Source organism: Dipodomys spectabilis, unplaced genomic scaffold (genome assembly GCF_019054845.1).
Source record: "Dipodomys spectabilis isolate Male_0828 unplaced genomic scaffold, ASM1905484v1 ptg000140l, whole genome shotgun sequence".
Lineage (NCBI taxonomy): Eukaryota > Metazoa > Chordata > Mammalia > Rodentia > Heteromyidae > Dipodomys > Dipodomys spectabilis.
Window position 1 is genome coordinate 22,948,866 of NW_024870817.1, and position 27,529 is coordinate 22,976,394.

General features: G+C 42.7%; 1 protein-coding gene across 3 annotated transcripts in view; it reads left to right on the forward strand.

Annotated features, from left to right (window-relative positions):
* Window positions 1-27,529, forward strand: part of Lhfpl2 (LHFPL tetraspan subfamily member 2) — a 138,758-nt gene that overhangs the window by 93,076 nt on the left and 18,153 nt on the right. The window lies entirely within an intron of this gene.

Genomic DNA, 27,529 nt, shown 5'->3' on the forward strand with positions numbered 1-27,529 from the left:
TTACCCTCATGAGAAAAATTTCCAATCACTGGTTCTCCCTGGATTTTACCTCTCGTTACCTAGAAAGATAATAAAATGGACTTCATAATAGTAAGCCAGCAATAGGTTAGGTTGAAAACAGTGGCGTTTGGGTAAGATGGAAAGAGAAACATTGAAACAGTGGTAGTATCTCTCGCCACAATTTAATGGAAGGTGGTAGTTTTATCACTGTGTTGGGTTTCTTTTGTGTATTTACAGTTTCTTTTGGGTTTGTTTTTTCTTTGTATTTATGGTACATATGCATTTATCAGTTATCTGAGACCTAATTGTAGTGCTTTAGGTAAATTAGGATTCTTACTGTTTTTGAGTAATAAGAAATGCTGAGGTAGATAAATGTGTTGCTCTTGCTAAGTCATAAGGGATCCAGGTTCCTATCAGCAAAATCCCCACCATCATTAGCAGAGGATTTTCATTCTCTGAGACCCCCACAGTCATGAGATGGCCATTGGAACCTTCATGATGAGGAGAAAAAGCCAGATCCAGTGTCGGCAGAGTCAGGTTCCCTCCCCAAATCTTCCACTTAATCTTATCATGTGCTATGGCTCAGACCTGTAATCTAGCTACTGAGGAGGCTGATATTGGACAGTCAAGCTTTTAGGGCATAAAATTTACAAGATTCAATGTCAGTCAAGGGCTGGACATGGTGCTATACTCCTCTTATCCCAAGTATAAGAGAGGCACAATGGCTGGGTGCAGAGATACGCACCCGTCATCATCCATGCCATATGGAAACACAAGTAGAAGGATCACAGCTCAGGGATAATGTGAGACCTAATGAGGCAAAGAGGGCTAGAGTTTGGCTTATTGGTAGAGTACCTGCCTTGCAAGTGTGAGCCCCTAGTTCAGTCCCCATTACTGCCAAAACAAAAACAAAATAAACTCACCCACCATCCCTCTACAAAGGAGGTTGGGAAATACAGACTTTTTAGTTCCCCATCAGGACCAGGATGAAGATAAAGGCAAGTAAAATTTAAAAGGATCACCAATAAACTATCCGGATAAATGGAGTACTATCCAGATAGATGGAGTTTTAAGGAGATGAAATGGTGTCAAACTGGAGCCTGTGAGGCAAAAGGAAAAACGGATCCTGTTGATCCTGCCTTTATTTAAACTTTTGATTTTTGTTCATTGTGGAGTTTTAGAATACGTTTTTGTCTTAAAGACTGCATTTGGAAGTGTTTATGAAGATTAATACATTTTTGCCACCCCGGCTGAGTGCCTCACACACTGGTCTTAGCCATAGGCTCGGTTAGCAAAGGAAGGGAGAATGATTGGGTGGGAACCCGGCAGTCTTTGCCCAGGATATGGTTCACATGGTTCACCCAATTCCTTATGCACTACCTGGGAAATTGTAAACTTGTGGTTGAGAGGACACCATTGATAAGCCAGCGGCCATAGGACATTATTCCTATTACCTACAAACTTGTCAGAAACAATTCAAGTCCTTCTAGGGTAAACTTGCAGTCATATGTCCATGCAGAGTTCCCCCAAATCTTCAAGGGATATGTTTTAGGATATACCTATGTTCCTGTACATGCAGATCTCTGATACATTTAATATACAAATTAGGCCTAGCAAGAGATTGACAATAACCAAACAGAACAGTTGTAACAATATGTGATAGTAAAAACTTACATGTGATCTCTTTCTCTCAAGATATCTTATTGTACTATACATATGAACAGGAGGGTACCATATTCAGTGTGCACACACTGGACAAAGGGATGACTTGCTTTCCAGCAGGGGCAGAGCAAGATGGCATGAGATTTTATCATGCCACTCAGAATGCTGTGGAGTGAAGCTTATAAATTGTTTCTAGAATTTTCCATTTAATATTTTTTGACCATGGCTGACCATGGATAACTAAAAACATAGAAAGCAAAACCAAGGTTAAAGGTAGCCTACTGTAGTTGTATAGACTTCTCAGGCAGGTTAAGGTTATATTGTTAATCAAGGATCATTTGGTGTGGTCAAGGGTCTTATGGTCAGTTGGAGGTCCATGTTATAAATGTGACTAATAAAGTCTGACCCAGTGAGCAGCTTCAGTGTGAAACTGCTCAGAAGAACCATTGACTCAGAACATCTTATCAGTTGCTACAGACTTCAGGGCAAGTAACTAATGCATGATAGATCCTTGTTGGGAAGGGAGAAAAATAAGTGCATCATATCAGGGGAAAGACTCTTTGAGCTCCGGTTACATAGACAAACTTCTTGTAATTAATGTTGATAGGTAACTTTGATTTTTTGCTGACATTTTTGGTAGTTATAATGGACAACAAGAAACATGAGTATAGGTGAAAGTGAAAGAAGTTAATAATATAATAATATGATTACCAGAGACATGATTCAGAACTTTTTCATAATTTTTAACAATGACGTGGGGTTTCTGAGAAGTGTGTGTCTTAAATGTCAGTTTTTTAAATAATTTTGTAAAAAATAGTCAAAATTTTGGCAAAGTTCTGCTGATGCTATTTACTTGTAATGGAAGTATTCTTGAGTAATTATATTAAAAACAACATGCCTAGTGACTCTTAGAATTTAACTAAATATGGACAAAGTTCATCTACATAATCTTCAGAGCTGGGAGCTAGTTTACTTTCTCTTCTTCTTATAGCTTCCAAAAATTTAATTTTCAAGAAGAATATATATTATATATAATCTATAAATTTAATATAAATTTAATCTTTAAGAGGAATATATATGACATATATTTTACAAATTAAGGAGATAATACCCATAATAAAAAGACCAGAGCTTTTTGAAGATTTGCTAAATTCATAAAATCTTATTTTTGCAAAGATGTTAAACATTTTTATGGCTATGATTCATACTCTGGTGCTTTTATAAATTCTTGCATTGCACAAATGCATGATTCAATGTCAGATGACTTCCTTTCTTGAGTCTCTATATTGTTGAAAAAAATCAGTGATCTGTTTCACAAATCCTTTTATCTGTCTCCTCATATAATGCTTTCTGTTTTGAAAGCTGTGAGCATTTTCTCATCTAGCTACATGCTAGTCTGTCATGGCTGGCTTTATCCCTACCTCAAACCCTATTGCCTGCAAGACTGCAAAAACCCTTCCAGGAAGCGATCTGTGGCTTCATGCTTCAGGGAGAAGTACTGTGCGTCTTTTCAGGCTGTCAAGGGAATGCTGTACTAATAAGATGAGGTTATCATCTAAAGCCCAGGGATGATAAAGATGCCATAGAATTCCAGTTTTGGTATGGGTAAACTTTTTTAATTTTAAAGAATGGAAATGCTACAGTCATGGCTCAGTGGGGAAAGTACCTGCCTAGCAAGCATCAGATCCTGAGTTCAAACTGCAGTACCAACAAAATTAAAAGAAAAAAAAGAATGAGGTGCTTGCCTTTGCTAAGCCTCGACAATCTACATTTGGTTTGGTCGATGACTTCCAATTGGAGATTGTTTTTAAAAGGAAGTCATTTGAATACATATCTTAGGGTTCATTAACACATTTATAAGATTATTTCTTTGTTGCTTTGTATGTCCCTCCCCCACAGTATAACCCCTGCTTTCACTGTATTTGATATTGGTATAATTTGTGGAGGGGAAGGGGAAAAACAAATCCTTTAAATAGGGATACAGGTGGACCCATTGCAACAATGAGATGTACAAGTCATTATGTCGAAAACAAACTTTATAACTTTGGTGCGGGGTGGGGGGGGCGGGGAGGATTGGGGGGCGGGGAGGATTGGGGGTGGGGGGAGTGGGGGAAGATGGGAAGGGATGGGAAGGGGAAACAAAGGAGGAGGCTACAATGCTTGATAAGAAATGTACTCATTATCTTGCCCATGTAATTGGACTCCTCTGTACAGTATTTTCACAATAAAAAATAAATAAAGTTTACAGTATCAAAGGGAAAAAAAAGGAAGTCATTTTTAGCATCTAACTGGGTAAAACAGAAACATCTTGGTGGTTAGTATTTGTCAGCATATTTTTTTCCTTTTGAGATACTGGGGTTTGAACTCAGGGTCTTGCATTCTTGCTTTGCTTATTGCTCAAGGCTGGTGAGCTACCACTTGTGACATTCCTCCAGCCTTTTTCTTTGGAGGGGTCCAGTTGTGGGGCCTGAACTCTGGGCCTGGGCGCTGTCCCCCAGCTCTTCAGCTCAAGGCTAGAGCTCTACCACTTGAGCCACAGCACCACTTCTGGCTTTTTTCTTTTTGCTTATGTGGTGCTGAGGAATTGAACCCAGGCCCTCATGCACTGAGCCACCTTCCCAGCCCTCCAGCCTTTTATCAGCATCTTTTGAATGTGATGTTGTGAGTATCTTGGGTGCTGGAGGGAATGCTTTGTACTTACTTATGCACTTAGTTGATCAGTGCCTCAGTCTTCCCATTTGTGAACCATGATGATAATAGTGACTGCTTGGGAGCTATGAGAGTTGAATGGCAGTGTATTTAGCAGATGGTCCTGCTATTTTGGTAGGCTGTTTTTAGTGTCATCATTGGATTAGAATGTGTAAACATTCTGCAGCCAATAGTGGAGCTTCACAGAGAGTTACATGAAAACCATACAGGACAATGTGGGATGGTGAAACTGGAAGTCTAAAACAGGATTGAGTTAGGCCAATGGTTCTATGTTCAAGGGCACTTTTACAGGAATTCCATGGCAGGTACATTTCAATGACTTAACACCTACATGAAGTGCATTGATTTGAACATTTCAGTCTTGATTTCTGTTGTGGAAAATACAGTTACTGTCAGGAGAGGCCATTTTTTAGACAGGTAGTTTGGTTCATAGTTTGAGACTTCCTAGCAGCTATCAGGCTCCGGAAATGAAGAAGGGGGACTGCTGGGCCTGAGAAGCAAGAGAAATGAAAAGCAGAGATAGATGACTTAGACAGTACTCTCCATCAACCAGCACCCTCCCCTGCTGACTGCTTGGATTCACAACCGGAAGCAGAGCTGACTTCACGCTCTCATCCAGGCAGTTTACTAAACATCATGCATCTGAATAAATAAAATTTGAGATGGGGACCAGGAAGGATGGTAAAATTTTTCATCTAAATATCGTTCAATGTCTTTTTCAGTGAACCTAGACATTGTTGTGATATAAAACTTGAAATTTTTCAGTTTTTTTTTCCTTCTCTCTCTTCTATGAGAATGAAGTAAAATCTAAGACCAGTCATTCCTTGGCTCTACCAGAGAAAACTGGATTACAAGCCTCGTTTCCATGCAGATTATTTTCACTACAAAATGTTCCAACACAAATGGGTCAGGTCCATAACAGACAAGTTCACATTTCTGATCCTTTGAATTAAAAACTGTCTCTGGTGGCAGATGTGGACTATGCCGCCTATGAGGCAGTCCCGAACCCCGCCACCATCTTCCCCTTCTCATTTGAACTTTTGGGGGAAAAAAGTGTTTTTACCATCAAAAGCTTCCCCAGGGGCTGGGAAGGTGGCTCAGTGGTAGAGTGCTTGCCTTGCATGCATGAGGCCCTGGGTTCGATTCCTTAACACCACATAAATAGAAAAAGCTGGAAGTGGCGCAGTGGCTCAAGTGGTAGGGCAGTAGCCTTGAGCCGAATTGCTGAGGGACAGCGCCCAGGCCAAGTTCAAGCCCTACTGACCAAAAAGCTTCCCAAAGTTTGATCTTCAGTTTTGCTTCCTGATTTCCAGTCAGCATTGGGTTAAAAACAGAGCAACTGAGTGGGTTTGTTTTTATGTCTCCAAGGTATCTGGCCTCATGCTGATCCTCCCAGCCAAGTATGTGAGAGGGGGGAGGGGGGGAAGAGTGGGAGGGGGGGAGAGAGAGAGAGAGAGAGAGAGAGAGAGAGACCTGTGCACTGACAGGAACACAGGATGGAAATGGTGACTTGACAAAATGCTGGCTGGGGAAATGCAGTTCCGCTGCAAATTGGGCCAAATGTTTCCCAAATTAATTCTAACAAAGTGAGCTTAACATTCAGCCTCCTGGAGTTTCTCAGATACTTAAATTCAACTATGTATTTGTTGTCTTGTTTTGCAAATTTCTAACTTCTACTAAATGTTGAATACTTCACTATTTCAAATGTTTTACTTTTTTTCAGCTTTGCTGTAAACATTTCTGTCTTGTAAATAATTACTCTGAAAAGTAAATGCTTTGGTGATGTCTTTGAATGGACATTGGAGTCACATGGAGGTGTGGTTTTCCTTCACCAAAGAATGGAGGGCTGTCTTATTTTTCTCATTTGGGTCCTAGAGTGCAGTTACTGCTGGACAGCAGAATAATAGCCTATCAGGGCAAAGTATCACTTACCTCCTGTGGGTTTTTAGAGAGACTCAGCATGGGCTCAGAAGATTATAGTTGAGTGGATGCATCATTGAACCTTAATGTGTGCAGCCTTAAACACTAAGCCCAGCTTGCTGTCATTCTGGGTTATTTTGCTTTACCAAGGAGAGAAAAATGTGGTACATTTGCATGCCATAACAGACAACTGCTTGTTAACTGAAATATAAGTATAACATGAATCCAAAACAAAATATGATAGTAAAAAGTATCACTAAATGTTTCCAGGCTTTATCTCACAAAGATTTGTTTGCATTTTTGAATGACTAATTGGGAAATGTATTTCCTTGTTTATTGTTTCATTCTGTGTGAGTCAGGTAGAAATTCAAGATGATTGTTTCTAACAGCTTATTTCAGACTTTGGCTACGGGGCAAGGTCCTATTTCCAAGCCCAAGAAGGGTTGGGTGCTGATGGGCATGGTGTTCTGATTTCATTTGATCCCATTTGGTAGAGTGTGGTTGAGGGAAGGTGTCTTGCTGGTGTCCTGTGGGTACAGAGGGCTGTGGAGGGCTGGGAATAGAGAATGCTGAGAGGGACATTTTCAGTTTCCAAGGATTGGGGGGAGGGGGGGAACAAGTAGTGGCAAAGATCCAGATTTGAGGCTCTTAACCTCTCTTCTCATTGGCAATGGACTGGACAGGCCCTTGAGTGACTCACCACTTCTTCAGCAGGCTTAGCTGGATGTACAGGAAGAAACTACAGGCAGCTGTTGGCCAGAGACATTCTCTATGGGGCTCACTCTTCTTCTTCTTCTTCTTCTTCTTCTTCTTCTTCTTCTTCTTCTTCTCCTCCTTCTTCTCCTTCTCCTCCTTCTCCTCCTTCTCCTCCTTCTCCTCCTTCTCCTCCTTCTCCTCCTCCTCCTCCTCCTCCTCCTCCTCCTCCTTCTCCTCCTCCTCCTCCTCCTCCTCCTCCTCCTCCTCCTCCTCCTCCTCCTCCTCCTCCTCCTCCTCCCCCTCCTCCCCCTCCTCCCCCCCCTCCCCTCCCCTCCCTCCTCCCCCCCTCCTCCCCCCCTCCTCCCCCCCCTCCTCCTCCTCCTCTTCCTTCTTCTCCCCTTCTTCCCTTCTTCCTTCTTCCTTCTTTCCTCCTCCTCCTCCTCCTCCTCCTCCTCCTCCTCCTCCTCCTCCTCCTCTTTCTATTTTTCTTCTTCTTCCTCTCTCTCTCTCTGGTTATTTGGTAATATTTGCCCTCCTGTCTGCATCAGGACTGTCCTTTTTACTTTCTAGTGTCCATTTTGACTGCTAAAATACTCACCAATTCTTAACTGTTTTTCTCCAGATCCAGCCTGGGTAGTTTTAACCTGTAGCTAGCATCAAGTACTTTTTACAAGGTGTGAGCTTTGACCTCTTCTTTGTGTCAGGATGTTTTTTCTCACCCTATAGCTATTTTCCCTTTCTCTTGGATCCCCTTGTATCCCAGAAGGGATTCAAACTACTTGGCTTCCCTGAGGCTTAGTATAAATAAATGCTTGTTTTCAAATACACTAACCCCATGCAGATTGCCCTGTAGAGGTTGCATAGCAATGAGTTTGTGGGCTGTTTGCTCATTTGCTGACCACTGAATGACCTGCTCAATTCTGTCTTCCAAAGCCAGGCCTATGCCTCTCTCTCATTTACTAAGTGGTTATTGTGTACAAACTTTTACCCGTATCTTCTCTTAATTTTTATATTAGTCCCATGAGGCTGGTAGTATTTTCCCCATTTAGAGCTAGGGAAATTGAAGCGTGGAGGATTAGTTACTTCCCCTATCTTATTCTGTTGGTGTTCAACATAGCCAAGTTTTGACCCTACCTCAACTGTTTTTTAACCCACAATTGAGGTCATTCTAGAACAAACTCCTTCAGGCTTTGTATAATGTCTAAACTTTTTTTCGTCATCCTAGGAGCATGCTAATGGCAGATAGTGGGGAGAAGTTAGGGCTGCTAAATATCCTGCAGTTTATAGGACAAGCCCCCCACCCCCCGCAACAAGAATTATCCAGTCTAAATGTTAAAAATGCCAAAGCTGAGAAATGCTGTTATACAGATGTGTATTAGAGCATGTACTTTTAATAGTTCAAGAGTACCAGCCAAACAATATTCTACAATTTCACTTAAGAAATCTGATAATAAAAAATTACTCAGTTGGGAGAAAATATATAGAAATGTGTAAAAGAAGAAAACATTGTAGGAAATCTTTAACTTTTGAAATTCAAAGAAGCCCTTAACTGCTCTTCTATCATCAGCAGTATGATATGGTTATTGAAACAGAGCATGTCATTTGGGTAATTATGCAGGGCATTTTTTTTTTCTTGAGTTGCCATTGAGAGGCTGCATACGCATATATCGTTAGATGTCAGCAGGAAATTTTGGCATTGTGAAATTTGATGTCTTGGCTGTGTTTGGGTCCCATGAGTGGGTGTGGCTCATATGGCCCCACAGACCATGTGCCCCAAGCTCCCATGAACAGCCTGGAGTGGGGGTGGGGGTGAGGCCACAGACATAATGAGGAGCAGAAGCAAGGCAAAGGGGAGGGAGGCTGGTGCTTTTCTGTGAAGGAGGCTGGATGTTGGCTTTAGGGGAGGGGTGGGGGGGGGGGTTCTTGAAGTCTTAATCACAACCTTCTGTTTTTGTGTTCCAGTCATGCGCTGGGTTCCGCAGCTCATCAGGCAAATCCAAGCGTTCCCAGTTGGAGAAGTTTTAAGGTCTTCCTGTTTGTCTGAACTCCTGGCAGCAAAAATGTAGACATCTGTGCATTGTCCTGCTCATTTCCTTCCCCCCACGGCCCCCTGCACTGCCCTCCGCAGTATCCACACCATTGTGTTTTCCCTGTCTTCCTCATCTTGACCTTGTACTGCTTGCTTACTGTAATGCCTCCTCAGATCATGTACTCCTTGGGACTTTTTTTTTAATTAAATACTTTAAGCTGGATTAAGCTTAAATGCAACACATAATATTTTGAAGTGTATTTCAGGTCACAGTGAGGCCTGGGCTTAGTTCCTACTTACCAATGTCATTACTGCCTTGTAAGGTAAAATGTTTATTTCATAGGCTATAAATGTCAGAATGGCCACCAGCCCCCCTTAAACATCATCCTTATACCCAATCTCTTTTTACCCTTTTCTTCCAGGACCCATTCTCTCCTTCTTTCCCCTTAATCTGTTCCTTGTTCTTTTTGGCAGGTTCCTCTCCATTACCTGTCCTGAGCAAATGAGCAGATGCTATCCCCTGGCTCTCTTGTCTTCTTACCACATACCCTTACTTGGATTATCTTATCTCTCCCCCTGGCTTTCTTTACTCCAGTAGTTCCCAAGTCTCATGAAATCCTGACCTGTATTCCATGCACAGGTACTAGTTCTTCTTGATCTGGAATAGACTCTTGATCTTGCCCTTTTGCCAGCTTGACCCTTTTCCCTTAGTTTTGTTCTAGGCATGGAAACCCTCAAATAGTCACATAAAATCTTACCATCAAGCCGGGCATCGGTGGCTAATGCCTGTAATCCTAACTGCTTAGGAGGCTGAGATCTGAGGATCCCGGTTCAAAGCTATCCCGGGCAGGAAAGTCTGTGAGACTCTTTATCTCCAATAAACCACCAGAAAACTGGAAGTGGTGCCGTGGCTCAAGTGCTAGAGTGCTAGCCTTGAGCTGAAGAGCTGAGGGACAGCATCCAGGCCCAGAGTTTAAGCCCCATGACCGACAAAAAAAAAAAAAAAAAATCTTAGCATCAAACTTTACATCCCTTTCCCCAACAACCTCTACAGGCAGTTTGTCTCCAGGTCTTACAAAACCTTTTGAATATTTCTTAAACCTTCCCCCTCCACTGCAGTACATCAGGTGCATACTCACCTGGATGAGACTGCCCAGATGCTCCCTTCTTGCCATACTTCACAACTGGTGGTAAGGTCCTGCATAGCTTCTTGGCAGTCATTACTGGCTCTGTGGCTCAGCTGTCACTTGAATCAGACCTGGTGATCCCTGAGCCTGTGTGAACCTGTGCATACACACGCATGCAGTATGCATGCATACACACATTTGCAGCAGATTTTTTTTTCTTTACACTACTTGACTAATTCTCACAAACATCCTAGAAGTGACTTTCTAAACTGTAAATTTAATCTCACTTTCATGCTAAAAGTATTATAGCCTTCCCATCATGATATATAAGACAGTAAGCTCCAAACATTTCCAACTCTTTACAATATGACTTCTCTTTCTTCTTTGCCTTACTCACAGACTCTTCCCCTAGTAGAGTCACTAAGCCAAATACAGTGAATAAGTATTATGTCAAGTGTAAACTACTTTGGTTGACTCTGAACCCCATGTGGATCAGCTTCCCAGGGCCAAGGGTGCTCCCCTATGCAGCAGCAACAGACAGAGGCAAAGCAGACCTGCCATGCACCACCCTACCTTCCTAAACACCGTTCATCTCTATTACAGTGGTGCACACTTGTCTCTTAAATCTGCCTAACCACAAGGTATTCGGGAGTTTCTTCATAAGAAAACCAGACTCATTTAAAGGCTACCCTGACTATTTGGAAATCACTTTAAAGGGTCTAAGACGATATGATGTCGCTCAAGTGGGAGAGTGCTTGCCTGGCAGATGGAGAGACCTTGAGTTCAAATGCCAGTACCACAAAAGAAAGAAAAGGGAGGGAGGGGAGGAAGGAGGAAAACATCATCACTTACAGGGAATTCACACAAGTCTATGAGTCAGAAAGTGAATTTGAATGGACAAGAGGGTCCAGAACACATATTTAATTTTAATTCTGTTTAAGATTTATCATGCCTGATGGTTAAATTGCTATCAAATGCCTAGCTTCACCTTTCCAGCCTCCATTTGTACATACACATGCATGTGCATGCACACACATGCACATGCACCTTCCCTCCCCCACACGTACGATGATTTCTTCTTCTTAGAATATAAGCATTGCCAGCATGGCCCAGCCCTTCCAAAGAGTTTTATGAAGTGTTTATGCAACCTTCCTGAGTTACCTAACAGAAGCTGGAAAACTCCAACCTTTTCCCTAATGGTGACTATTCTATTTGAATTAACATCTGTTGCCTCAGTATCATTCACTCAGTAAAGCATTATCATGGTTTAGCAGATCCCTGCCCTGCCTTCTCCAGTACCCTGAGTTCTCTGTCACCTGGTTGGCTTCTCTAGGCCATCTGTACTTCCTCATGGCACTTCCTCAAAGACAGTGGGAGGAGCTTTGTGTCTCCTCTCTCCATCCATTCACCTTTCATTCTGTGTACTTTAGATGTCAAGTGTGAACAGGTAGGTGTTAGGTTCTAGTGGTGCCTTCTTACTCTGCCCCCATGGGGTTGTTGAGAGTATTGCCCAATTAGAGTGGACTGTGGGTAATCTTAGTGACAACAAAGGTACAGAGAGTGATATGAATTCTGTTTGGGAAGCTGCACTGAGAAAGTCCTTTATGCATGATTTAGTTTTAGTTGATATTTAAAGAGCACGGTTTTCAAGAGGGAATGGTTTAATAAGAAAGAAAAAACTAAATATTGGGACTGGGAAGGTGGCTCAGTGGTAGAGTGCTTGCCTTGCATGCATGAGGCCCTGGGTTTGATTCCTCAGCACCACATAAGCAAAAAAAGCCAGAAGTGGTGCTATGGCTCAAGTGGTAGAGCGCTAGCCTTGAGCTGAAGACCTGAGGGACAGCGCCCATGCCCAGAGTTCAGGTCCCATGACCGACAAAAAAAAAAAAGCTAAATATTCTGAGAGAAATAGTGAGAGCTAGATATAATGCCATTTTATCTTGTGCCTTAGAAATCTCTCATCCCCATCTTCTGTAGGAGTCAGAACCTTGGTTTCCTGAGATGAGAATTAACAGTCTGATGTGTGTGCACAATTCATTTATCAAGTTAGTGGTCCTATGCTGAGCCAGCTTCAGGAGGTCTGCAATTTTATTTCTTCCCTTATCACAAAAGCTTCACGTAGCTTAGGCCAGGATTTTACAAGTATCCACCTCTGCTAAAGGGCAGATTGAAGCCAAGGTCAGGAAGTTAGGAAGAGTGAACCTGGCATTTGAGTCCTTGTTGTTGACAAAGCTTTATTCTCCCAGCCCAAGCTCACAGCTGGCCAGTGGGTGTGAAAGGTGAGAGTGGTCACAAGTAATTTGTTTTACCAGAACCTCTTGCTCTGGCCTTTCCTATCTGTAACATTGTAATCAGACCAGTTTTTACTGAGCTTTGTAAATATTGCCTTTGACAGCATTGTGGTTACAAATTTTTAAACAGCCAGGAGATGGTGGCTTATACTTGTAATCCTCAGGAGGCTAAAATCTGAGGATTGTAGTTTGAAGCCAGTCCATGAGGCTTTTATCTCCAATTAACCACCAGAAAGCCAGAAGTAGAGCTGTGGGCTCAAGTGGTAGAGCGCCAGCCTTGAGTGAAAAAGCTAAAGGACAGCACCTAGGCCCTGAGTTCAAGCCCCAGTACTAGCCTAAATAAATGAAACAAATTAAAATTTGATCTCACTGATGATGTTAAATAAAATTTAAATTTAATTTTAAATGATATCAGCTCAACAGCTACTATATTGAAGTGTTGGATTTTTAAACAACATTGGAATCATTTGGTTAATTATAACAAAACAAGGCATTTTACTACATCATTCATAAAAAACCTTTTCAGAAATGTATGCCCCTAGATAGGTGTAAATCAGCCATTTATAACTGGCGAGAGGATTGCATTGCTAACATAATAACTCACTAAAGAGCGGAGAATGCAGAGAACCAAACGTTAATTTTAAAGGATGTTTCATAGTTTGTTTTTGAATAAAAGAGATATGACTTTTGACTCTTGCCTGAAACTAAAGCACTTAAATAGGAAGATGCCATGTTGCTGGTACCTCAGCTGGAGGCTCATGTTTATATACATTTGCTAATCATTTGACATGTTTCTTGACAATATGAGAGAAAAATACAAATATTTTAAGAAGGGTTGCACTTTTTTATTATACTATGCCCTGTGGCATATGGTTGTGAAATCCTTCATAACCCAAGCATTTCAATTGTCTAGTACAGGAAAGCAAAAGCATATGAGGAAGAAAGGGCCCTCTTAGGACAAGGGGTTTTCAGAACTTAGTTAAGATGCTTTAATACAAGGCCCATCTTTGATGCTAAAAGTAGAGGGAGCCTCATTTGTACTGCTACGCTAAACACCAAAGTGGATCTACTCTGCCATATTCCCAAGAAAAGGAGTTAGAATTGAATTCCCTCACCCTCAAAGAATAAAATGCCAAAAGAGGGAGCCAGTTTTGCCAAGGTCTTTGTACAACTCCTTAGGTATAGCACCAGTGTCCTGCCTCCTGCGTATACAGAACTGAGATTAGATGTGGCCTTTGTTTCTGACAGCCGCTGTAGTTGGCATTCTTTAAAACCCACAGGTTTCCTACCCCTCCCCCCCCTTTTCTCCAGAACAGTAGATCTTGATAAACCCTGTGTTCTCAGAGAAGCTGTAAGCTAGGGAAAGAGCAGTTAGAGGTGGTTATAGTCTTGAATGTTTTCTGAGCTAAAAGTGACATCAGTAATCAGTAGATCATTACTTTTGCCTCAGACATTGAAGCCAGCATGACTAAGGGGAATCTTATGTGGTTACACATAATGTCCTGCAAGAGTGCAGGACAATACTCCTGATTTCCTGCTAGCAGAACCCCCCCTCTACACATATCTATTGCATTGCCATTAAACTTTAGTCTTTGGAGAGTTACTGATTATCAAATATTATTTTGTCTTGGGTAAAAGTAACAGAAAAATAAATATCGATCAGTATGATGATGATAATACTAGCTCTTACTGTGTATTGGTACATATACTTATCCCTCCCTAGCCTTCTGAACTAGATACTTGCTTCAATCCTATTCCTTAGAGATGAGGAAATGATTCTCAGATAAAGTTCATTTCCTGGAACACAGAGCTAGTTAATGGTGGAGCCTGGTTTATAGCAGTCATATGACTCCTTTTATATGGGGGAGGGGATTTGCGTTTGAAGGTGAGTCTAATTACCTATAGGCCAGTGGGCCCTAGAGCAGGAAGAACTAAATGGCAGAAGGAATGCCCAAGATGTGACCTTAGAAGTGGTCACCTATATGCTAGGTAGAGAGAAGGGGGCTGGATCCTGTTCCAGAATGGGGAAGCCACATGTGAAGGGGACTTGTTCTGTGCTAGGTACTGTTCTAAGCATATTTATTTTCACATAGTTAATCCTCTAACATCCTTATTGCTAGCTTCTAGCATTTCTGTTTCATAGGCACGGGAACTGGACAATAAGGGTCCAGCCATGCCCAAGGTTACCACTTAGGCAGTGGTAGGACTTGGATTTGGGTCTAGACAATTTAATTTCTGGCTGCAAGCCAGATAACAACCTTCTGGGTAGGATCTTTGCCCAGAAAGGATGGAGGAGAGGTGTTACCTGTGATCTTTCTGTAAATGTCTTTGGGGAAGAATCCCCCACCTACCCACCCCCAAAACATTTCCTCAGTCTAGTCAGGATCCCAGAATTATCAACTCCCCCTATTACATGGGAGAGCTTGGCCCTTGGGATGGATAGAAAGAGAACTTTACTGCCACATGTGGAAGTCTTCTGTCAAGGGCACATTGGTCAGGGGTTTGAGGAAGATCTGCTACAATGAAGTCAGTTAGTTCTGCCCATCTTGGGGAAACGTGTCAGCAACAACGATTCATACTTTTCCATCAACCAGCCAAAACAGTCTGGTTTTCCTCCACCGATTCCCAAGGCTCTTAGCCCACCATCTTCTCTCACAGAGGGCATTGTGGGTCCATGGGGAGTCATCTGTTCCAGCTGACTTGTGCTGGGAAGCAACGTGTGAAGAGCCCACTGGAGCCCCTGGGTGTCTGTGGCACTAGACATGTGAGTAAATGGAGCCGCCTTCCTCTTTGCTTACCTTGCATCCTACAGGCTGCCAGAACAGGGACAGAACTAGCTTCTGTCCTTCAATGCCTTCAGAATTGAGCTGAAAGCCATTTTTGTTCAATCCTTTCCAGCATTTTTTACTTTCATATTTACATGGCCTGGTCTTTTCTGATACATATCCTCTTCAGAGACACACAGTCCAACTTTCTCTCTGTTTACCATGCCTCATGGTTAGTAGAGACTGTAATAAAAAGTCTGTATTCCCAAAAAGAAGATACTGGAACATATGAACAAGTATAGGGATTCAGAGTTTCCCCCAAAAAGATTTCTGTGAGGACCCCCCCTTCCTTGAACTGTGGGCTTGAAGTGACTTCATCTTGGGTGCCATGGGGAAGGCTTGCTGGGTCTCCTCCCATTCATGCATTCCAAAGTTTGGGAGCCAGCTCAGTGCTTCAGGCCAAGAATGCCATGTGAGCTTCATGATTGCTTAGTGTCTGCAAGTACCTGAAGCTGCTGCAGCTGCATGCTGAATTTAGCATTTACTCGCCCTTGCTGTGAGCATCCTTTGGGGGCTGCACTTAAGCCCATCTGTTTTCAAAACGAACTAGGGAATTCTTAGGGCTGACAAATGAAGAAAATTTACATTTGCCTATGGTTTTTAGATTTGGCATTCTCATTGAGATGTGCAGTATTTAATAAGCTGACTGCAGATGCAGCTTATAGATATTTTGTTTTTCAGATGTTTAAAATAATTAGCATTCTAAGTCTATATTGTGAATTACTAATCACAGAATATTTTATGGATCTTAAATCTCTCAGAGAAATGAGCCACTAGAGGAGAAGAATTTTCAATACATAAATAAAAGTATATAAAGCCTTACTTTCACTTCCTGGTACATTTTGTTCTTGGTTGCATGCATGTGTGTTTAGCACATAGGCTTAAACTATTTTCTGATGCTCCTCAGCAATCTCTGCTTTGGAGGATGAGGTTACATAAGACAGGACAGTGCAGACGTGGGGCTGCTACTTTTGTTCTTGGCTGTAAAAAACTAGTATTGATTGTGAATAAAGTAATAAGAAGTGGGGAACGTTTCAGAGATGCTCTTGGAAGTGGAAACACAGCCCTGCGTTTTTACATTCCACTATTGCTCTGGCATACCAGTGAGAATCAGAAGTGATACTATTAGTGTTTCAAAAGATAGAGTGAGTAACTAGTAGCCATCTTGGTCTCCACTTCATCTGAAATTAGGTTCTGGGTATTTACATCATTAGGTCTAGTTCACCAATACTACCCTTGAGTGGGTAATTAGAAATGTGTCACTCTGCTTATTGTTTTGAAAGTAAATCCTCTTAAGACTGGTGGCTCTGTGATATGCTTGAAGAGTTTATTTTAATGGGATCCTGGGTGGAGGTCCCTGCTATGTTGTGAACTGGTCTAGCCTCTGCCCTTCAGGAAGTTGATGGGTTTATGTTTCAGCTTGTAGCTGCAGATCCTCTCTTTGTATGTGGATCATACATCTAGACTCTACTTCCAGCTACTTTGGAAAGTTTCTGTTGCACTTCCATTTGCACCTGTCACCTTAGGTTGTCTCCCCAGGACTGGGGCACTAAGGCCTACTTGCATCTTAACCCCTCCTGTCAGAAAAGCACTTACAAGTCAGGTGTTGGGCCAGTGGAAAAGAAAAGAAAGCTATTATTAAGGATCTGTGTACATCTAGATTAACATATTTTGTTTATGGGCAATTTGGAACTTATAAAATTACACTTTATCACTATCTTTAAAAATAAAAAGATGAGGAAGTGGCACTGTGGCTCAAGTGATGGAGCTCTCGCCTTGAGCTGAAGAGCTCAGTGACAGCGCCCAGGCCCAGAGTTCAAGCCCCATGACCAAAAATAAATAAATAAATAAAAAAGACGAGGTGGGGATATAGCTCAATTGGTAAAGCCCTAGGTTCTATCCTCAGTACTCCTCCTCAAAAAAAGAAAAAGGAAAATGTTTATAAAGAGACAAATACCTAAATTAAAGCATGTTTGCAGTGCTCAGGAGCCTCATGAGCTGATGAAAGTCCCAAGGAAGTCGGTAGTCTATCCTTCATGCACATGCTTTTCCCTTATCTTTGAAATGACTATATTCCCAGAGGGAATAACATGACTTCATGGAAGGTGGCTTAGAAAAATCTGTAGTGCAGATGTGGCAGTTTCTCTTGCTATGACACATTAGTTTACCTGGTGTCCGCATGTAATTCAGCTTCTCTCTCTCTCTCTCTCTCTCTCTCTCTCTCTCTCTCTCTCTCTCTCTCTCTCTCACACACACACACACACACACACACATACACACTCACAGTCAACCCACTCTGAGGCTGCTGGGCTCCTTGCTTTGTAGCCAGAGGCCCATGGCCTCAGTCATCTCCCCTCTATTCATAATGGCTTCTTGGCTTTGCCACTGCTCTCTCTTTCCTTGGAAAGACACATTTTGGAGACAGGGCTCTGGGATATTGTACATTCTTGATTTTCTAACATCTGGAACCAACTGATTCTGGAGGTGCTGCTTAAGCTGCTCTTCCAGGTGAGTCTTTCCTTTCACAGAGAGCCCAGAGCACTTATTCTTCCCATGGTTGCTAAAAGCAGATTTCTCAGTTGTGGCAGGAGGTGGCTCTCAGGTCTACAGGTAGAAGGAGAAAGATCAGCGAAAGGCCAGCTGCAGCCACCCTAGTGAGTCAGGCCTTAGTACTAAGAGACCTCAGATACCCTGATATGAGATGGGGTTCTTCAAGCTGGATTTGGGGAGACACTTCTGATGTTCTTATTTACTTAAAAGCGTTTCTTTCTTTCCTAGCACATTGATTCGTTAACCTCAAAATGAACTCATCAAAACGTACATAGTAGCAGTTTTACCTAGTTGAATTGTGTGGCACATGCTTCCGAGATAGTTGTCCAAGCTTTAATGTGTCTCACTAGATGACCTTTATTATTGTTATGTGTATGGGACAGGATGGACACATGGAATGTCACCAGACACAAAGTCAGGCAGTTTGAGCAAGCTGTCTGGCTCAGCTGATCTCCAGTCCTCAGATAAGGTGGCTGTGCTGTGACCTGAGGATCTCAGCACTGACAACAGCAGTGGCGTGGGTTATGTCCACATAGCACACCCCACATAGCACACACATGCCCGCTTCATGTTGTCAGACGTAGCTGCAGCAAGGGAAAGGACAGCTTGTGAACTGCTGGCACTCAGAAGTGACACATGTCATTTCTGCTCACACCGAATGAGCTGAAGCAAGTTCCATGGCTAGGCTTGATGTCACTGGGGTGAGAAACATAACCCTCCTCCAAGGATGGTCTGGGAATTCTTGAAAGGATGTGTTTTCCATGAGAACTTTACCAGAAGCTTCCAGACAGGACAGGACTTTTGTTCTGGTTGATCCTTGGGTTTTCTGGTATTTCACAGGGTTGTGTGAAAGATTTGGGAATCCCAGATGGTTAACTCTCTTCACTTATCATGTTTGAGGCTTGGCAAACCATTGGGAGGGAAATTAGCAGGTGGCATTGTACGTTATAAATGAGCATTGATTCTTTGTCTCTGCACAGAGTGGGCTATAAAACCTGCAGTTGTGGTGAGATGAATGTCACTGTTCTTAGACAAGCCAGCAGCCCATCCTGTAGGAGTCATGCATCCTTGGACAGAGGGCTGGTGCAGCTTCCCCTCTGCAATGCCAGCAGTTGAAGGAGGAGGAAGCCGTGTATCTTGATGTTTATTTTTAAATTCTTTGTTTTCCAGCTGTGTGACCTTTTGCCATGGAAGACTTTCTATGTTCTTACTGATCCTGGAAACATTCTCAAGCTAAATTTCTGGCTTAGATTTTGCTTTCTATCACAAAAATCATTAAATGGAAAATGTCTTTTGTTTAAAATCATGTAAAGCAGTAAAGGAAAAAGTCAATTACTGGACTTCATGTTTTAATCTAATTTAGACATGTTGAAAAGGCTTGTGCTCATCAGCAGCACAGCAAAAGGCATTGTTCTCCAACCAGTTCAGACCTTAATGTCTGCTTGGTAAGCTGACTTGCTCGTTCATCTTCTTCAGGCCGAAGACAGACACATGACAAAGGACTTCCTTGTCAGGTGTTTTAGATGGGGACATATGCGAATGGGCCTCCAAAGTCTTAAAGACTGAGTTGTTCAGAAAATGGGAACAGTCTGGTAGACCTGCTGTTGTGGCAGCTGCCTGGGCTGCTGAAGGAAATGAGCCTTTAGAAACAGGGGTTCTGGAAGGAGCCTAGGCCTGGAGGAGCTGGGTGATAGTGTCCAGAATGAAGTCTGTGGCTAGACAGCTGGCAGATTAAAGAACTGGACAGTGAACAGGAGGTCAAAGATGTTCCCAGGGTATTCCAAGATGAGGTAAAAGCTTTTGTTTTCAGGTGCTATTGGACCTTTCACCAGACAACTGAAGTCACCAACAGGTTCAGCTAGAGTGAGAGAGAAGCATCTTGAAGAGGGAGTCCAGCTGGACTTAGGTGAAGGTCAGAATGCAGGAAAATCTAGTAGAGGTCAACTTTGTCCACCCTGACATTTGGAATGACTGAGACCTGTACAGAGGCCCCACCCTATGCTGGAAGCCATGTAGTCAAAATCTCAGTGCTCTGAGGCAAAGCTCCGGTAAAGAAAGTTAGCACACAGGAACTAGTTTAGATAAGTAAGGAGCTCCATTTTGTGTGTTCTGTTTTGTTTTTGTTTTCTTTTTTGCTATAGGATATTTCTGTGTAGCTTAAGTTAGCCTGATCTCATGATTCTCTTGGGTGCTGATTACAGATTACATCCAGTGTAGAAAGCTCCATTTTGCCATTTGCAGAATAGTGACTTGAGATCAAGAACTGTCTTTAGCATGTGACCCAGGAAATCACCCAGGACCATGGGAAAAGCATATCTTTGTTCCTAGGCATTCTGCTCCAGAAAGGTGGACTTGACAGCCTTGTCATCCTATCCTGTTTCATGAACATGCAGACTAGTATGGTGGGCCTTACAAGAGCGGTTAACCGTGTATTTATTGCAATGAATAATGAGATTGTCTCTGTAGATTACAGAACATGTATACTCATTGGAAAAGAGCTTTTGAAAATTTAAAGATTTTAAAAACCTATTTTAAGCTGTTTCTATACATTTATCCTCCCTCCCTTTCTTCCTGTGCCAGTACTGAGCTTGAACTCAGGGCCTCATGTTCTCACTTGCCTACCCCTCCCCCTCCCCGCCTGCTCACAGCTAGTGCTTTGTTACTTAAACCATGCCTCCAGTCCAGCGTTTTTTGCTGGTTAATTGGAGATAAGAGTCTTGGGCTTCTTTGCCCAAGCTGGTTTTTAACTGCAATCCTCAGATCTTAACCTCCTGAGTGGCTAGGATTTCAGGTGTGATCCACCAGTATTCTGTTGATACATAGCAAGTTTCTTGACATTCACACTACTGACATTTGGGCCTGATAATGTTTTGTTGTGTTGTTGTTGTTCTCAGCATTATCAGCAGCATCCTTGGCCCATGAGATATAAGTAACACACACCTGGACTTCCTTCCAAAATGGTGACAGCCAAATGCCTTAAGACAGTGGCATGTGTACTTGCAGGAGGCCTCATCTACCTAGTTGAAAACCCCAGCTTCAGTATCTTCCCACAGTGAGTGGTAGTAGTAGGAGGAGTCTGTCAGGGAGGTAAGGGAAGGTAATGAGCATACTTGATGGTAACGGAGAGAATAATATACTTGTCAGTGCATCTGGACCCCTCTCTTTTCTCTTTAACAGAGTTAAGATATCTGTACTTTTGTGGTTACTGTGTTTTATAAGGTAGCCAGAGTGAAATTATACAACCTCTTTGGGTAGGTGGTTTTAGACCAAAACCAAAAACAACTCAGGCAAGGTGCTTTGTATTTTGTACCAGCAGCATCCTCTTCCTTGTGAAGGTTTCAATTGTGGTTGGAAGAGAAGGTCCTGAATGTTTTGGGAACTCATTCATGCAATCCACAAATGAGCTGGAAAACATCTGCTAACCTGGCTGAATCCTTTGTTCTTCTCACTTGTGAGGCTTCTTGTGCAGAGGGTGGGCAGTTAGTCTCTGGCTCTGTCCCGATCACATGGCAATGCTTCTTATCTACCTCCCTGGGCCTCCTCTTCCTGACACCATGGAGTTCCTTGTGTCTTCCCTCCACTGTGAAAGAATCTGCCAGGAGGTTGGGAGACATAAGGGTCTGGCACCATCTCCCCCAAAGTTTGCCTTCCTGAGTGGTGGCCAGGAACTTAGGCCTTCTCTAATAGGTAAGAGGTAGGCCAGAGACCACACTTCAGAAGCAACATTTTAGAAGCTCGTTCCCACTTTCAGAAGCTAAAGTATGTCGAGTCTACTTTCTCCAAGGTCTTGTGCTTGCAGAAGACCTGGGACTCAAGCCCTTGTGGGAGGGAGATGGAAACAATGGGCCAAAAAACTTCCAGTGATATGTGAACATAATACAGTTTACTCAGAGGCAATGGATTATTTTTTCTTTGGACATCATCATAGCAATTTATTTATAATTGAGCTAGTATATATTTTTTAATTTAAAGTTTTATTTTACAAACTTACAGTTGGTTAGTCCTGTTCATGAATTTTCCCCAGTAGCTGATGCAAATCCTGCCTTGGTATTTCTGTCGTAAATGGCTTAAGCTCTGTGTTCTCTTATATCCTTTACTGTGAAGTGCTAGAGGGCTGCCGTGGCCTGGGACGTGCCAGTCTGCAGTCTTTTGGAGATCACAGATGGAGTTAGGAGCACATACTTGGGAACTTTGTGGTTTGTTACAGAAACTTGTCAGGTAGCATGCCGCCGGGTTTCTCCACTGGATCCTTATCTTTCTTGCTGGCTTTCCAGAATCTCTCTCTCTTCCTTTTTCTGTCTTTGGTGGTATCAAAAAACTTGAAGAGCATCAGGGACACTACAGCCTCAGTAGAATGCTGGACAGAAAGGAATTCAACTCCAAATTAAGCCCAGAAATCTCATTCGTAGAGCTAGTACTGTTGAGTGCTTCCTACACTGCAAACGCTGTGCTAAGTTAATCACACAATCACGATGAATAACAGCCACATGGCCGACCCCGTGACTCAGGTGAGCTTCTTACTACCCATCCTCTCACCATACTCCTCACAACAGTCCATGAGCAAATGGGGGTGGTATCCTTATTTTGAACATGAGGAAACAGACTTGCAGAGATAAAACATCAACAACCTGTCCAAGGACACAGCTGCTTCTTGGTGGAGCTGAACTTTGATCTTGGGTCTGTTTACAAAGTTCCACGAGCCCTATGCCTCATCCTCACATGGCTGCTTGGCCTTTCCCAGCCTGGTAGTTATTGCCTGGCACCTGCTGCTCCCTCAGATTAGCTGAGGGACAAGGGTGGCATAGAGCAGTGGCCGAGGAAGCCAGTTTTGTCGTTTTCAGAAAGAAGCATTGGAGGTACAGGAAGGGCTGTGATCTCCAGACATTGTGACCTTGTTGGTTTCACAACTTTTTCTTTCTATAGTCTGTGTTATCTTGATTCAAGTAAATTTGTTTAGGGAGGCTACATCTGTTGAGATTGCATCTCCATCCCTAGTTCGGCAGATCTTTTTGTGTTTCCAAAAGTTGCATATAAAATATGGCTCCATTAAAAAGAAATACAACATAGGTTTCTGAGCAGCAAAACTCCTTGTTAGCTTCAGGATGCTTTGCAATCTCTCGAAACAGTTTCTCAACCCAGGCACTTGGCTGATGGCTCACACTGGTAATCCTAGCTACTCAAGAGGCTGAGATCTACGGATCACAGTTTGAAGCTAGAAAGTGTGAGATTCTTTCTCTCCACTAATCTACCAAAAAAAAACAGAAGCGGAACTGTGGCTCAAGTTATAGAGTATTAGCCTGAGCAAAAGTAGCTCAAGGAGAGCACCCAGGACCTGAATTCAAGCCTCAGGACCAGCGCCAAAATTCAAAACAAAACAAAAACAGTTTCTCAGCCATGATATCAGAGCTCACTATGGGATTCAAATCTGCAGAGGCTGCTCAGATCAGCCTCCCATTCAACCATTCTGACTTTTTGGGCCAGGAGTTAACTAGCCATGGAGGAGGAAAATAGGGGGAGGGAGGGAGAAAGAGAGAGAGAGAGAGGGAGGCATGTATAATGCATGAAGTTGTTCTCTTCCTGAGGTATAACAGCATTACCTACACAAGATTTTTACCAATAATGTTTTAGCTGAATATTTTAACCAAATTCTCCTTTTGTGTAATTTCCCATTACTGTGAAGCACTTGATAGAGAACAAGCTTAAATGACATCACAAGGAAATAGACAAATCCAGATTTTTAAATGTTCTATAAGAGAACAGGCTTACTATCTTCTGAGAAGGTTGGGTTTGGTGGAGAAGCTAGTGAAGAAGACTAACCAAATATAATGCATGAGCTTTAACTTAGTCACAATTTTAAGAAAAGATGACTATAAAATGGGCAGAGCCAGTCACCAATGATTCATGCCTGTAAGGATCAAAGTTTAAAGCTAGCCTGGGCAGGAAAGCCCTTGAGACTCCAGTTAACTACCAAAAAGCTGAAAGTGGTATCCCACTAGCCTTAAGCCAAAAAAATAAAAAACAAAAACACAAACTTAAGGACAGTTCCCAGGCCCTGAGTTCAAACCCCAGGATACACACATGCACACACACACATACACATCCATAATGTTGGTTACTTGGGAAGTTTAGATTGAAGGTTTGCAGTTTAAGGCCAGCTTGGGTAGAAAACTTCTCAACTGAAAGCTGAGCTCAGGGGCACACATCTGGCATCCTGACTAATATAGAAGTCTAAATTAAGTAGATCCTGCACATGTCTGAGCAGAAAACAAGACCTTCTCAAAAATAACAAGCACAAAAAGGTGGGGTGGGGGAGGCATAGCTTTGGTAGAGTGTCTGCCTAGTTTGACGCTCTGATGCTCTGAGTTCAACCCCAGTGTTACCTCAAAAAAGAAAAAAAAAAGTGGAAATTGGGAAATTTGAGCCCAGCACTGGCTATAAGAGGATTCTTGTCACTTTTCTTGGGTTGTTCACTGTATTGTAGAAAACAGCATTTTTAGGAGGTATATGCTAAAACACTTAGGGATGAAGTATTAAGACATCTCATTTTCAAGTGGCTCACAAAAAATTATGTGTAGGCTCTAGATCAGTAGAACCGGTCTCCTGACTGTGTTAACAACTGTGGTGTTGGATGTTATATTATAGGTGCTCACTGTCAATTCATGGCAACTTATATCTGTTTGTAATTTTAATAGTAAGGGTGTCGAACAGATCTAAAGTAAGTAAGCAAGGTAGCAAGGTGCATTCTTGTCCAGGTCTCCTCTGTGGTGCTGAGTGGGTGTACTAGGTCTCCTCTGTGGTGCTGAGTGGGTGTACTATGTGATCCAGCATTAACTGCTGCCCTTCCTGTTTCCCTGTGCCTTCTAGGTAGAGATGAACTTTACTCCTGTGTCTTTTCCAATAATCTAGGAAAATCTGGTCAGTAGGCACAGGTTAGTTCTGGCTTCCTATACCCTTTTACTCCTTAACTGACTGTTGGAAGATGTAAAAGATGGAGCCCTGTGACTTAGGGTGCAAACCAAGTCTCTGCGCTGCTCAGCTCTCCTATCCTTCTTGTATAATTAGAGTTTTATGAAGAAATATTCAGCATATGTGGCTTACAAATCCTCTGTGCTCTCTGTTCTCACATACTGTTCGTGTGATTCTCTTTGTCTTTTTCTTTGGTAGATTATTTGCTTTACATTGTGTTTCTTTGTCACATTTACAGTATTATTTTCTCAAAGTTGGAGACTGACCACATTACCCAAACTATCAGGGATGTGATAACAAAGTCATGTCCTCAGGGGAGTGTAGTGAGAAGGCTTGCACTGAAGTGGCAGTGGGGGTCTGGTTTCATGGGAGCTTTGTGGGACCAGGAATTACAGTGATGGTACTAAGTGCCCTGTCTGAGGAGCCACTGTGTCCTGTGTCCCTGTGGTTAACAAGGATCTATAATGAAGATCTAGTTCTCCTTTGTAGGGACATTGCCTCAAGAAGCACCTGCCTTTCCAGGGAGCACAGCCTGCTGCCTTTCCAGATTTCCCCTTGTCCACCCTATGGTCTTTGCTTAGAGCCCTGGAAAGCTCCAAAAAGCTCCAGTTTCACTTCCGTGGCTGTACATAGCGTGCTGGTCCTCTGATAGCAACACTCAGCAAACTTGTCAGGGGAACCAAAGCTTCTTATCTCCTGGCCAGAATGGAGGCCTCATCCCAGCCCTGGTTGTGTTGACCTGGGAATTTGGATGGAAATTGTTTGTGCACACAAACAAGAGAGAGAGCTATATTTTAAGTAATCCTGCCTTAAATTTGGCATGGACCATTTGCTAAGCCTATAGGCCTCATCTTCCCTGCTTTTGAAAGTGCATAACCTTTTCTTTGGAAATTGCACTCATACTCAGAATGATGGCCAGTAAGACACAAGTGATCTAAGAGGTTGTAGCAGAACCTTGAAGTTCAGCAAGTGATCAACTGTGTAATGTATATTCTCCTTGAAAACCCACCTTCCGTTGAAGAGGGACAGAGGCTGGGTGGGCATAATAGCAAATTATTTTCATAACAACAGGGGGAGGCTTTGGGCTTCTTCTTGTTGTTAGTTCAAAAAGTCCCTGAGCCTCTCAATGCCTTCAGAAAGTCATCCTGGCTCATTTTCTTATTCTCTCCAAGAACAATCATTTTCAGTCTTACCTAAGCTGGATCTCATGTAGTGATTTACTCAAAGTCTTTTCCATGTGGTAATGTTTGGGAGGTGGGTGGGAATGAAGGAGGACATGCATTCTACCTTAATGCTAACAACCTATTTCATTAGGTGAGTCAGACACCACTACTGGTTTTGTTCTCATCTGGACAGAGACATTAATGTTAGGGGGAACTCATCAGAGTTGGAGCTGATGCTTATTGATGAGAACATGAGTGTTTTAAGAGATCATCTCTGTTCCTCCAATCTTGGGAGGTGGAGTGCACTGTAGGTGGTAGATGAGGTCATTTATGAGGCAGAGTGGAGCTGGCTTTGGAACCCAGACTCTAAATCTTTCTCAGTGGAACATACCTCCTTTCCCTTACCCAGGGCTCAGCACAGCCCTGTTTCACACATACACACCCTGACAATTACGTGCATATGTCCCCAGTGTTATCCTGCCCTGTCCTCAAAATAGCATCTTGCATAAGAACAGTGATATAAGGAGTTTTAAGTGCATCATGTTGCACGAGTGATTGATCAGCATTCACTAGGATGTCCCTCTACAGGCAGCTGGTGGGTGGTATAGGAGTGGGGACCGCTTAAGTTTTGACACCACGTTTCCTTATTTTTCTGCTTCTCTCTCTTCCCTAAGTCTTCACCCCACCTTAGCTCATGTGCCTAGTGGGCTCTTTGTGGCTCTCATGGAGTTGACATGACCTGGGTTAATGAGATGGAGTCATTCAGAACAGGGCCGTATGCCCAGATGTCATATGTGAGCTGCTTGATCTTGCCTGACCTTAGAGAGGGAGTAGAAAATGAGACTGCACACCCGCACTGCCAGCCCTTGATTCAGGGTTCAGGCTCTGAAGGAGGGTTGAACCACTGGGGCAAAGTCCTCTGGTAATGAAGTCATTTGTCCTTGGGAACAGAATGAGTCCTCTGTGAAATCAGAAACAATGGGCATGTTGAGTTGCAGACCTGGGGTGAACTGACGTTCAGGCAGAGGCACATGTGATGAAGTGGGACCAATTTAAGAGACGCATTCTTCTGGAACAACTTTCTGTTGTCAACAAGGGGACTCAGTTGTAGTGACACTTGGTGGTTGTTAATGCCTCATTTTAAGTGATTTTTCCCCAAAAAAGTCATGAACTCTTCTTTGAAAGTTTTCCTTCTTAATTAGTGTAAATTATTATATAAATCATTGTGTCCCCCCAAAATGTGAGACATAAAGTTTGGGCAGTGGGGTTTTGTTTCTTTTTCATAGACTCTTTCACCTAGAAAGCAAATACTCTCATGTCTCTGCCTAGTAATTTGATTTGCAGGCAGGCGTCCGCCCTTGCTCTACTGTTGAGCAAAAGGTTTTGGTGAGAGGCTTTAAAAAAAATCTTCCTTGAAAAAATTATCTTCCGAGCAGTTGTCAGTTGGTGAGCGTGTATGAGAGCCGGTCTGATCCTCAGCAGTGGTTGGAGTCCTGCAAGCTGTAGAAAGGCAGCCAGCCGTTGGCTGTAGTCCCCTGCCAGTCATGCCCAGATCTACCTGGATCTCCCTGTGTTGTTTGCCTTTAATACG